Genomic DNA, 9,236 nt, shown 5'->3' on the forward strand with positions numbered 1-9,236 from the left:
CTTGAACATGACGCTGCTTTTTTCGAAGTTTCTCAAGAACCATTTTTTCCCAGACCCCCTGTCCATAAGTAAATCTACTTCTATGAATGGTGTTAAATAATTGTTCTCGTACATTATAGTTACTACTACTTGCGTATGTGTTATATCACATTTATGCAACCGTATCTGATTTTGTTGAATAAAGCCTGATTTTGCCTCGGACATTCGTCACATAACTCACGATATTTTTATAATTAACATATTGAAGGCAGGCAATCGAGTAATTTATGAGGAAAACAATAAAAATTTTGAAAGCTTGCGCTGCACTTTATTTGCATATGATTCGACGCGCTTTAATGGCGATTTTACGATAAGATTGGTCAGGTGTTCGGTATCGGAATTTAAGCGTTAAAGCGATTTATTGCTGAAAAAGTCTGAATAATTATCCGAGCACAGGTTGTTTTGCAATTAACATTTTGGTCTCGATCAGTTTTAATAAGCGTTAAATTTGAATTAAGTCTGCAATAAAATGGGGAGTGGTTTTGGGGAGCAGTTATATGGACTGTTTCTATGTATTGTTAATAGAGTGACCTAAATATGTTGTAGATAATTAGTTATGGCGGTTATCTAGACAGATAACATTATTCTTTCATAGCTGATATTGACAGCCGATTGCGGCACTTTTCAAATAGCCGCGTTTGCATTCGCAATTTTTTTTGAAATCGTGTTGTAAACACCATTCTAGTGATCTAATTATTGGTCCGAAAACGCTAAACTTATGCACCAAAAGTGACTACTTTTATCTATCGACCAAGTATGCACATCAGTATGGAGCGATTCCATATCGGCTCTTCTAAATTACCTGCAGGAATGTTTAAAGCCCAATAAAACTAATTAAAGAGAAACTTTATCAGCCGTTGCATGGTCATTGTGCCTCCTATGTCGGCATTATTTATTCCGAATTTCCTTGTTTGTGTGTGAAGTGAAAAAGCCACAAAGATGTGCGGAAAAGTGTCGTGTTTCTTAGTCGGCGTGTTGTTCGACAAGACTTTTGGGAATGGAAAAGCAAATCACTGCCAGAAGTGGCTGAATCCTCGGCTAATTGTATACGTTATTTTTTCTGCGCGAGGAAAATCTTGGGAGGTTTTAGGCCTAATTTCTTGGTGTCTGAAGGACGTTTTGATTTTCATAGTTAAGTGCGTAAACTTGATGRTTCGACTCATAAATTGAGCAGTTTGTGACAAATTTCTAACGTAAAAAACATATGATTATTTTGCAGCGTTTTGCTCAAAAAAAAAAMYGCTTTRCTGCACGCCGATTTTACTCTAAACTTCAATTTATTAACAGCCCGAAAGTAGCGAAAGTTCCGAGCGGGTARCAGGAACGATCTAAAAGTTTTACGAAAGAAACTTTTCGTTGTACGCAGGTWTTTMAAAAAWWMSTWWWAAGGTTTAGCTTAAAAATAAGTWTAATGAGTGTCATTTTTTTTATTTTASTCTCAAATCCGCAKTGGAAATAATTGCGAAACTTTAGAACATAAACTTAAACTACGAAGCAACAAATAGGCTTAAGTTGAATCAATTCGAAGTACGCAGTGATTTTTCAAGCAGCTTAGAACATTGGCTTAAAAAAAGCATCGTTGATTGGGGCATTTTTCTTTAAAAAATCTTAACTCCCAAGTAAGTAACGGAAGCGATTGTCAACATTTTGCCGAATAAACTTCTAAAGTGAAGCTATAAACAGACCAAAGTCGAATCAATTGAATTTTGAAGGAGATCAGCTTGAAAATGCAACTAGTGATGCATTTCTTTTAAAAAAAAATTGTAACTTTCGAATGAGTAATAGAAATGACTTGGAAAGTTTGCAAAATGAGAAGTCTGAACATCAAGCAAAACGCACCTGAAAGTTGGATCAATTTGAAAAATGCAGTGATTTTTGAAAAAACGTCAGCTTGAGAGGCGCATTTTTGTATCCAAAATTCTTCACTCTCATTTAAGCAACACAAACGAAATCGACATTTTACCTAAAAAATTATAACAGAGAAGTACATTTTCCTTTAAAAACATCTTAACTCACCAAGTGAGTTATCGAAACGATTTCAACATTTGACCGAATAATAATCAGTCCAAAGTAGACAATGATTTTTGCAAAACTTCGAAACTTCGGGTTGAAAACATCGTCAACCAAATGAACAATTGAAAGCTTTTTTGCCAACTATGAATTTATGAACTTTAAAGCTTGATCAATTCCAAGATTCTTTCGTACTTCGCAATTCCCTGATCATTTACCGGTTGCAACAGTGAACCGATGAAGTTTTTTACTTTCGAAAAGCAAACTGGCCGAGGATTTTAACGATGTGCCGATAAGCTACAACGTTTTCTTTATTACAAGCCATTTGAACTCATAAACGAGATTTAACGATGCCACCATGCTACCGACGATCAACAATTCGGACGCATAAAGCTACCAGGCAACCTTAATTTTCAAGAAAGAAGACCCATAGAACGATGATGAGGCAAAAAATGCGTCTGTAATTACGCACGGTGGGCAATAAAGGACATTAGCGGCAATTTTTGCTTTTTAGGACCATAATTTAATACCCATTTTAGCCATAGTCTAGGCGGGTAATTTGGCCTGTGATTGAGCCCCGAGTAATGTGGGAAATTTTCGTGTTACGTGATCAAAATAATAACAACACTGAAATGTATCGTTCGACTTGGGATTGGCTCTAAAGACATTGTTTAGTCAGGCAATTGAAGATTGACGAATAAACGAAATGTTCCATCCGAACTCAGCGTTGAATGGGTGAAGCGAACGGAAATTTGAAAGGAAGTAAAGCGACAGGTAAAATTAGATCGGTTTAAAACGATTACTTTAGGAAACCCGATAAGATCTCTGTTCCTTTCATTAAAATAATTGGCCCGTTCGAATTTCGTGACCACAAATGGCCTTTTATTCTGGGCACGACCGGATTCATTGCTCAACTACCTTTTAGCTTCCGAAAAATTAAGCCTGTTAATTGGAGAATCCGATATTCTCCCAGAGACTGGCCGGATCTTGAATACAATTTCCCGTTCAAGAGTGTGGAGTTTAACTCGAAGCAATTATCATTTTCCTTTCAAAAATGATGAAAATATGCACCTTTCAAGTATTTTACCGCACAATAAATTTGGAAGCCAGTTAAGCAAATGCCCATAATTTAGCCCCATTTACACGACAACAATAATTAGGTACCGTATTTCGATCTTTGTAATGATTAGTTGTTACTTCGGTAACAGTTTGGTTCCGCTTCGAGTCAAAATGACGACGAACCACAAGAAACAATTTCAAGGCAATTAATGGGTTTGTGTTGGGTTTGTTAAGGTTGGCTTCCCTTTTGTTCGCCTTTCCCATAACGCTTTGAACGATGCCGAACGCTGCATGCACATAGTTTTAGATCAACGGCGAATATTACCGAACTATTCATTACATAAACACGCAGACTGTTGATGAAACATGTGGTTTTTTTTGTATGAAAAAAAAACAAACGTGAGGGTGAACATAACAAATTCTCAACCGTTTAAGTTAATAAGACTAATGAACAGCCACATTGTTGTCGGGCGCAGTAAAACTGAAGATGGCTTATTAAAGTAGCAACAAATAATGGTTATTGCCGATAAATCCGTGACTGGGGGGCCGATTTTATAGGGCTGCCCTTTGAATTTCTAGCTGTCCATAATAATTCTGAACTGAGAAGAAAATAAACCAGTCAACATTGATAATAAATCAAAATATTCATTATGTTAAACCGGGCAAATTGCATTCTAGGAATAATGGGCGTCTTATTCGCTGATAATTAACTAGTGCTTTAATGGCCTAGGAAGATACCCGTTAGTGTTTTATTGCCTAAGAATATTCAAAGTATTAAAAAACGAATTTCTTCCCGACGTTTCTCATGCACGACTGGCTTGCATCTTCAGATATTGTTCAAAGCGGATTATTTTGGATCTAAAGCATCTAGCGTGTTTTTGAAACAGCGCGTTGCATTCTTCGTTTCTTTGAGAAGAAATTGATGGAGAATTTTTTGGGTTTTGATGCGTATTCCGAAATTACGAAATTTTCGCTAAAAAATGAAAATTTTACATGCGTGTTTTTTGAGCCCAATGGATTGAGTCCGACGTAAAAAAGCTCTCTGATTTGCATTTGTTACGTTTGGGTCGATAATAAGGAGAATATCGTCGTTTGAAGATCGGCACCGCCAAAATTGGCCAAAAATTTTGAGTTTTTTGAATCTAAAGTGTGTTTTTGAATAAGCTCGTTGAATTCCTCGCTGCCTTGAGATGAAAATTATGTGAATTTTGCTACATTTTGATATTTTCTGAAAAAATCGATTTCCACCCGTTTCGAATTTTTCGCTCAAAAATTACAATTTTACAAACGTGTTTTTTTAGCTTAATGGATTGTTTCCGTCCTAAGAAGCTCTATGATGAGCATATAAAAGGTGTTTCAGTCTTCAATAAGGACAATATCGCTTGAAGATCGGCACCGCTCAAAAATAGCTTAAAATAGACCCAAAATGTTGATTATTTCGCTTCTAAAGCTTCTGATGGGTTTTTAAATAGGCTCGTTGCATTCTTCGCGTCCATAAGCTAAAACTAATTTAAACTGGCGTGATTTTGAGTGGTTTCATATTTTTTGAAAAAATCGAGCTCACCACAAAAATCGAAATTTTACTTGCGTGTTTTTTGAGCTTAATGGATGGTTTTCCGCCTAATAAGCTCCTCTCTATCCATAGGTATATAAAGTGTTTAGATTTATAATAAGGAGAATATCATCGGTTGAAGACTGTGACCGCAAAATATCTGCTTAAAAATGGCCCAAAATGCTGATTTTTGAGGATCTAAAGCTCCTGATGTGATTTTCAATGAGGCCTTGTGTCCTTGAGATGCACATGATGAAGAATGCTGGCCATTTTGAGATGAGACAATTATTTTTTGACAAAACAGTAGATTTTTTCGATAACTTGCTGGTGCTCTGAAACATCCAAGAATTTTTCAATTTTCTCTATTTAACGCAACATAAATCATTATGCATTTCTGGTAACGTCCATCTACAAGAATTTAGAACATTTGGACAGTTTGGGTGTACAGTTTTATGCTACTAGAACGTGTTTCATTAAGTTCTTTGTTCTGAAATAAACTTTGTTTTTAGGCCCAGTCAAACTGGAAAGTATACGGTTTGTCGTGTAAACATGCACAAAATCATAAATGGCCTAAAAAGTGCTCTTAACTGATTTTTGCAACGAATTTCCACTTACAAAAGAAGATACTTCTTGTTTGTACTATTTTTTGCAGCGCTCAAAATCAACTGCGTCTTGTGACTTTGCATAAAAGAAGGAATTTGAAAAGTGATCCGATTGCAGGGTTTTTTAAAGTGGGGTTCAATAAAATTAAAATGCACTTTGCAAAGTCGAATTTAACTAAATTTTGAACAAACATTTCCAGTCCGCTGCAGTTGCAATTTTTGAGGTTTGAAAAACTCTCGCTGAAACATCAATTTTTGCGTATTCCGCACTTTAAAGCCTTTTAACCAAAAAGTCGAGTACCATTAAAAGAATCAGGAAAATCCCTAGGGACGATAAAACGGGAGATCTTAATTTCCAAGGAAAAAACATAAAAAATCCAAACAAAACACCTTAAGTACTTACTTTTCATCAATATAAGCAGTTAATCCATAAAAAGGAATGACTACCGAAATACATTGATTGGGGCTGATTAACAAATCGACAATTAAACACACTGAAAGGGTTTGAGCGAGCGAAAAGTCAGCAAACACAGGGGCGCAATCCGAACATTCTCCGTCTGTTTAATCGCCAAAAGATGCCGCGATCACAAAAACAACATAATGGACTCTATAATCGGCCAGCATGTTCTTCAGAGTCTGGTTCGCGAGCGATCGCACGACAGATCAAAAGAGCCGCACTCAACTAAAGGCTCTTTATCATGTGAACAGCCGCGGAGGACTGAATGAAGCAAAGAGTCATACCTACTCTCCACTTTACGATAGGCTGAGATTGCTTCGGATTTGCTAGAGCTTTTGGCCACCGCCAGTTTTTTTCTTAGTCAAACCAATGGTTTTTCGACCAGTCGATGCGTGACCGATTAGAAAGGATGTTTTGTTGTCTTTCTGTCGCTAATTGTTTTTTCTTCGAGGTTCTGGAGGTTTTGTACTTTGTCTAGGTTCTTTATGACAGTGTTTCAATGTTTTTCGGTACATTTTTAATGTTTTAATCACTACGTGACTGAAAACACTGCATGGAAGATAATCTGCCTGCTCCCTTCGCGCGTTGTTCAAACCAGTTATAGCGATCATTTTTATCTTCAAAGTAGCAGACTTGACCAAGGCCCTATCAAGCGACTGTCGACCCTTTTTAATTTTATCTGCCAGATATAGATTGTCCACGAACGGTAAAATGGGATGAGTGCTTACACATTAGTCGATTTTGTTCAATGTTTGTATCATCTTTTGCTGCTTAAGACCTGAAATTTCACAGTTTTTCTTCTTTGAATAGTCAGTTTTATTAATTGAAACATTCACAATTAAAAATCAAACTTCCGTATTCTAATCAGACCGTCGCTATTACTAAATAAATCCATTAAACTGAAGTAGAAAAAATGGCTAATTTTCCTTATAAAGATAATGATATTTGAAATTAAATGAAGTGTATCAAATTAATTGTGCTCAATTTACGGCCACCTATTATCGATCATTCGCATATTTGATTGCATTATAGTAAGCGAGCTAATTAGACAGGAGATTAGTGGCGAATCCTTGGGTTGGGCATAGAGGAAATTAAATATGTGCGCTCCTTTAAAGTCATGTAAATTGAGGAAGCTCTGTTCGCTCGGATTCCCGCAACAAATATTAAATGATTCCGATTTCAATGCACATCAAACACCGCAAATGTAAAGCGGAAAATGAAAAAACTGAAGCCCACCAGGCTTTGTTTAAGCCATAAGGTGCGGTATCACTTTGGTTTTTTTGTCACTTGGACTTTAAGATGCAAATTTGCAGTTGCACAAGTCCAGCAAAGGGCGTTTTGCACCCCGCTTCCATACAGGCAATACAATGACCTTTCTAGCTAATTTCCTATTGTACAAAATTATACCGAAGGGGGTTTGAAAAGGTCTTTGTAGTCACATTATTCGAACAGAAAGGGGAATATTTGGCAACACCCGTTGAAGGTTTTTTTGGTCAAATTTTCGCTAGTTTAACACCTCGGAAAATGCAAGCCCCTCTGGCCTGAAAGCCCAAAAAACTCTTTTGAAACAATCTCGATCTGCAAAAAAATCGACTTAGTTTCTTGCCCATTAGATTCTTAAAAGGCTTGATTGGTATCAACTGTGAATCGTTCGAATCCCTTAAATATAATCGGAAACTTATTACAAATGCCCATCGAATTCCCATGAACCGCATCGATAAAACATTTAATTATTGCCATAAACAATCCGAATAATTAGTAGTTGGCTCGATACCATCTCAAATACACAGCATAAAAACTGTAAATCTGAAGTTAAATATTAACTAAACGTTGCCTTATGAATCATTATCGTTTCGTAACGTAATTTTAAGCAGGGAAAGCGTGATTTAGAGTACCGATGAATAAATTTCCATAATTAATTCACTGAGTAAATATTCCTCAAAAAAGTGACCCGACAAGTGGGACGATGGGATTGAACAAGGCGCATTATGCTTGCGCAATTATTATTATTATTATAATTATTGTCAGATGTTAGCGGAAGTTCTTAACCTTATATGAAGCGATTGCAGGTTCTCCAGGTCACTTGCACACCTGGAACATGTTTTTTCACGTTTACACGATTTCATCACGCAATTATGCACTGGAGAATAGCTAGCAAATGAATCTAATGAAACTTTCCCTAAAACCAACTCTAAAGCTAAAGGGATCGGCAGTTTTTAACGTTTTCTTTGCTGTGGATTTGAGGAAACATCCGAATCTTAAAAGATGCTCGATATTTTCGAGCAAGCAAACAAACAGCGTGATTTGTGACAATAAATCAAAACACTCATTAGCCAAATTATATTTTTGTTTGAAGTGAGCGGCTGTGAGCACGATTATGGGGGCACTTAGGCATTCCATCTCCTATTTGCAGAAGTTTATTTTCATTCACATTCAAATCGGAAAACCGTTAAATTTGCAGCCACTTTTCTTTATCATTAAGCTCATCGTACTGGTAGTGTTTGTTTCTCTGCGGTTTTTGCGTGCGTTTAATCGCTTCTGAAAATTACCTAAAAAATTGTATCCGAAAATAAGATCAGCGTGTTTAAATACAGATTATGCACTTCCTTTCACTAGCTAAGCTTCCGATATTCCTCAATAATCTCTCACGTTTCGTGCCGGTATGCATTGAATTTATTGATAAACTAATATCCACGAACTCTTAATTGGAAAATATAAATTAATGGCGCCTTGGGTGGGCGCAACATCTATTTTCATCACTTTCTTCTCTCTTAACTCGTTAACAAATCGTTGAAATGATCGATTCAACAGACCCGAGGTTGAGCGAAATTTAATTGCAAAAATCCACCAATTTATGTTAAAGACAAGCGAGCGAAAATTGGATGAATTGGTTAAGAAGTTGATGAATCATTTTGTTGATTTGTTTCAATTTGGGATGCTGTCCAGGGTTCATATAAATCCATGTTGAACGGACATTTTTCCGTCCTTTTCAGAGAGATCGTTTCGATTTAAACAACAAAAATTGCCTTTTATGTATGTTTGTGTTTTATTCTGTTTGCAATTTGATGTCCGTTTAATCTGGTATTGTTACTATTTAAGCAACAGAAGCAAAAAGTGTGTTTTTAGGTGTTTAAGTGCTTTGCATCTTCAGAGATGGTTGCTGCCTTGATCAAACCAGAGTATATCGGATTTAGCTTCCAGCGTGTTTTTCATTGAGTTTGTTGCATTTCTTGCTTCCTTGACAAGGAAATGGCGTCAAATTTGAGGCATTTTTAGCGACTTGGTTTTTTTTTCAAAAATTGATCTGCAATTTTTGATCAAAAATCAAAATTCTTCCTGCGTTTTTTTTAGCTGAATCCGTTATTTTCGACGAAGTAAAATCTCTAATGTGCATAAATCGTTTATTAAAGATCGCGACTGCTCAAAAATCGCTCAAAATTGGCCAAAACTCTCGAATATTTCGGATGTAAAGCAGTGGAGTGTTTTCAAATGAGTTCGTTTCGTTTCTTGCGTCCTT

General features: G+C 36.3%; 1 protein-coding gene across 1 annotated transcript in view; it reads right to left on the reverse strand.

Moving 5' to 3' along the window:
- Nucleotides 1-6,003, reverse strand: part of LOC109536340 (protein Wnt-5b) — a 48,047-nt gene extending 42,044 nt beyond the window's left edge. Inside the window, exon 1 of the mRNA XM_019902515.2 lies at nt 5,666-6,003. The gene's annotated coding sequence lies outside the window, so the exon portion shown is untranslated. The remainder of the gene's footprint in view (nt 1-5,665) is intronic.
- Between the last annotated feature and the right edge of the window lie 3,233 nt (nt 6,004-9,236).

Source organism: Dendroctonus ponderosae, unplaced genomic scaffold (assembly GCF_020466585.1).
Source record: "Dendroctonus ponderosae isolate FM_Combo_2020 unplaced genomic scaffold, Dpon_F_20191213v2 Dpon_F_20191213_6, whole genome shotgun sequence".
NCBI classification, from domain to species: Eukaryota; Metazoa; Arthropoda; class Insecta; order Coleoptera; family Curculionidae; genus Dendroctonus; species Dendroctonus ponderosae.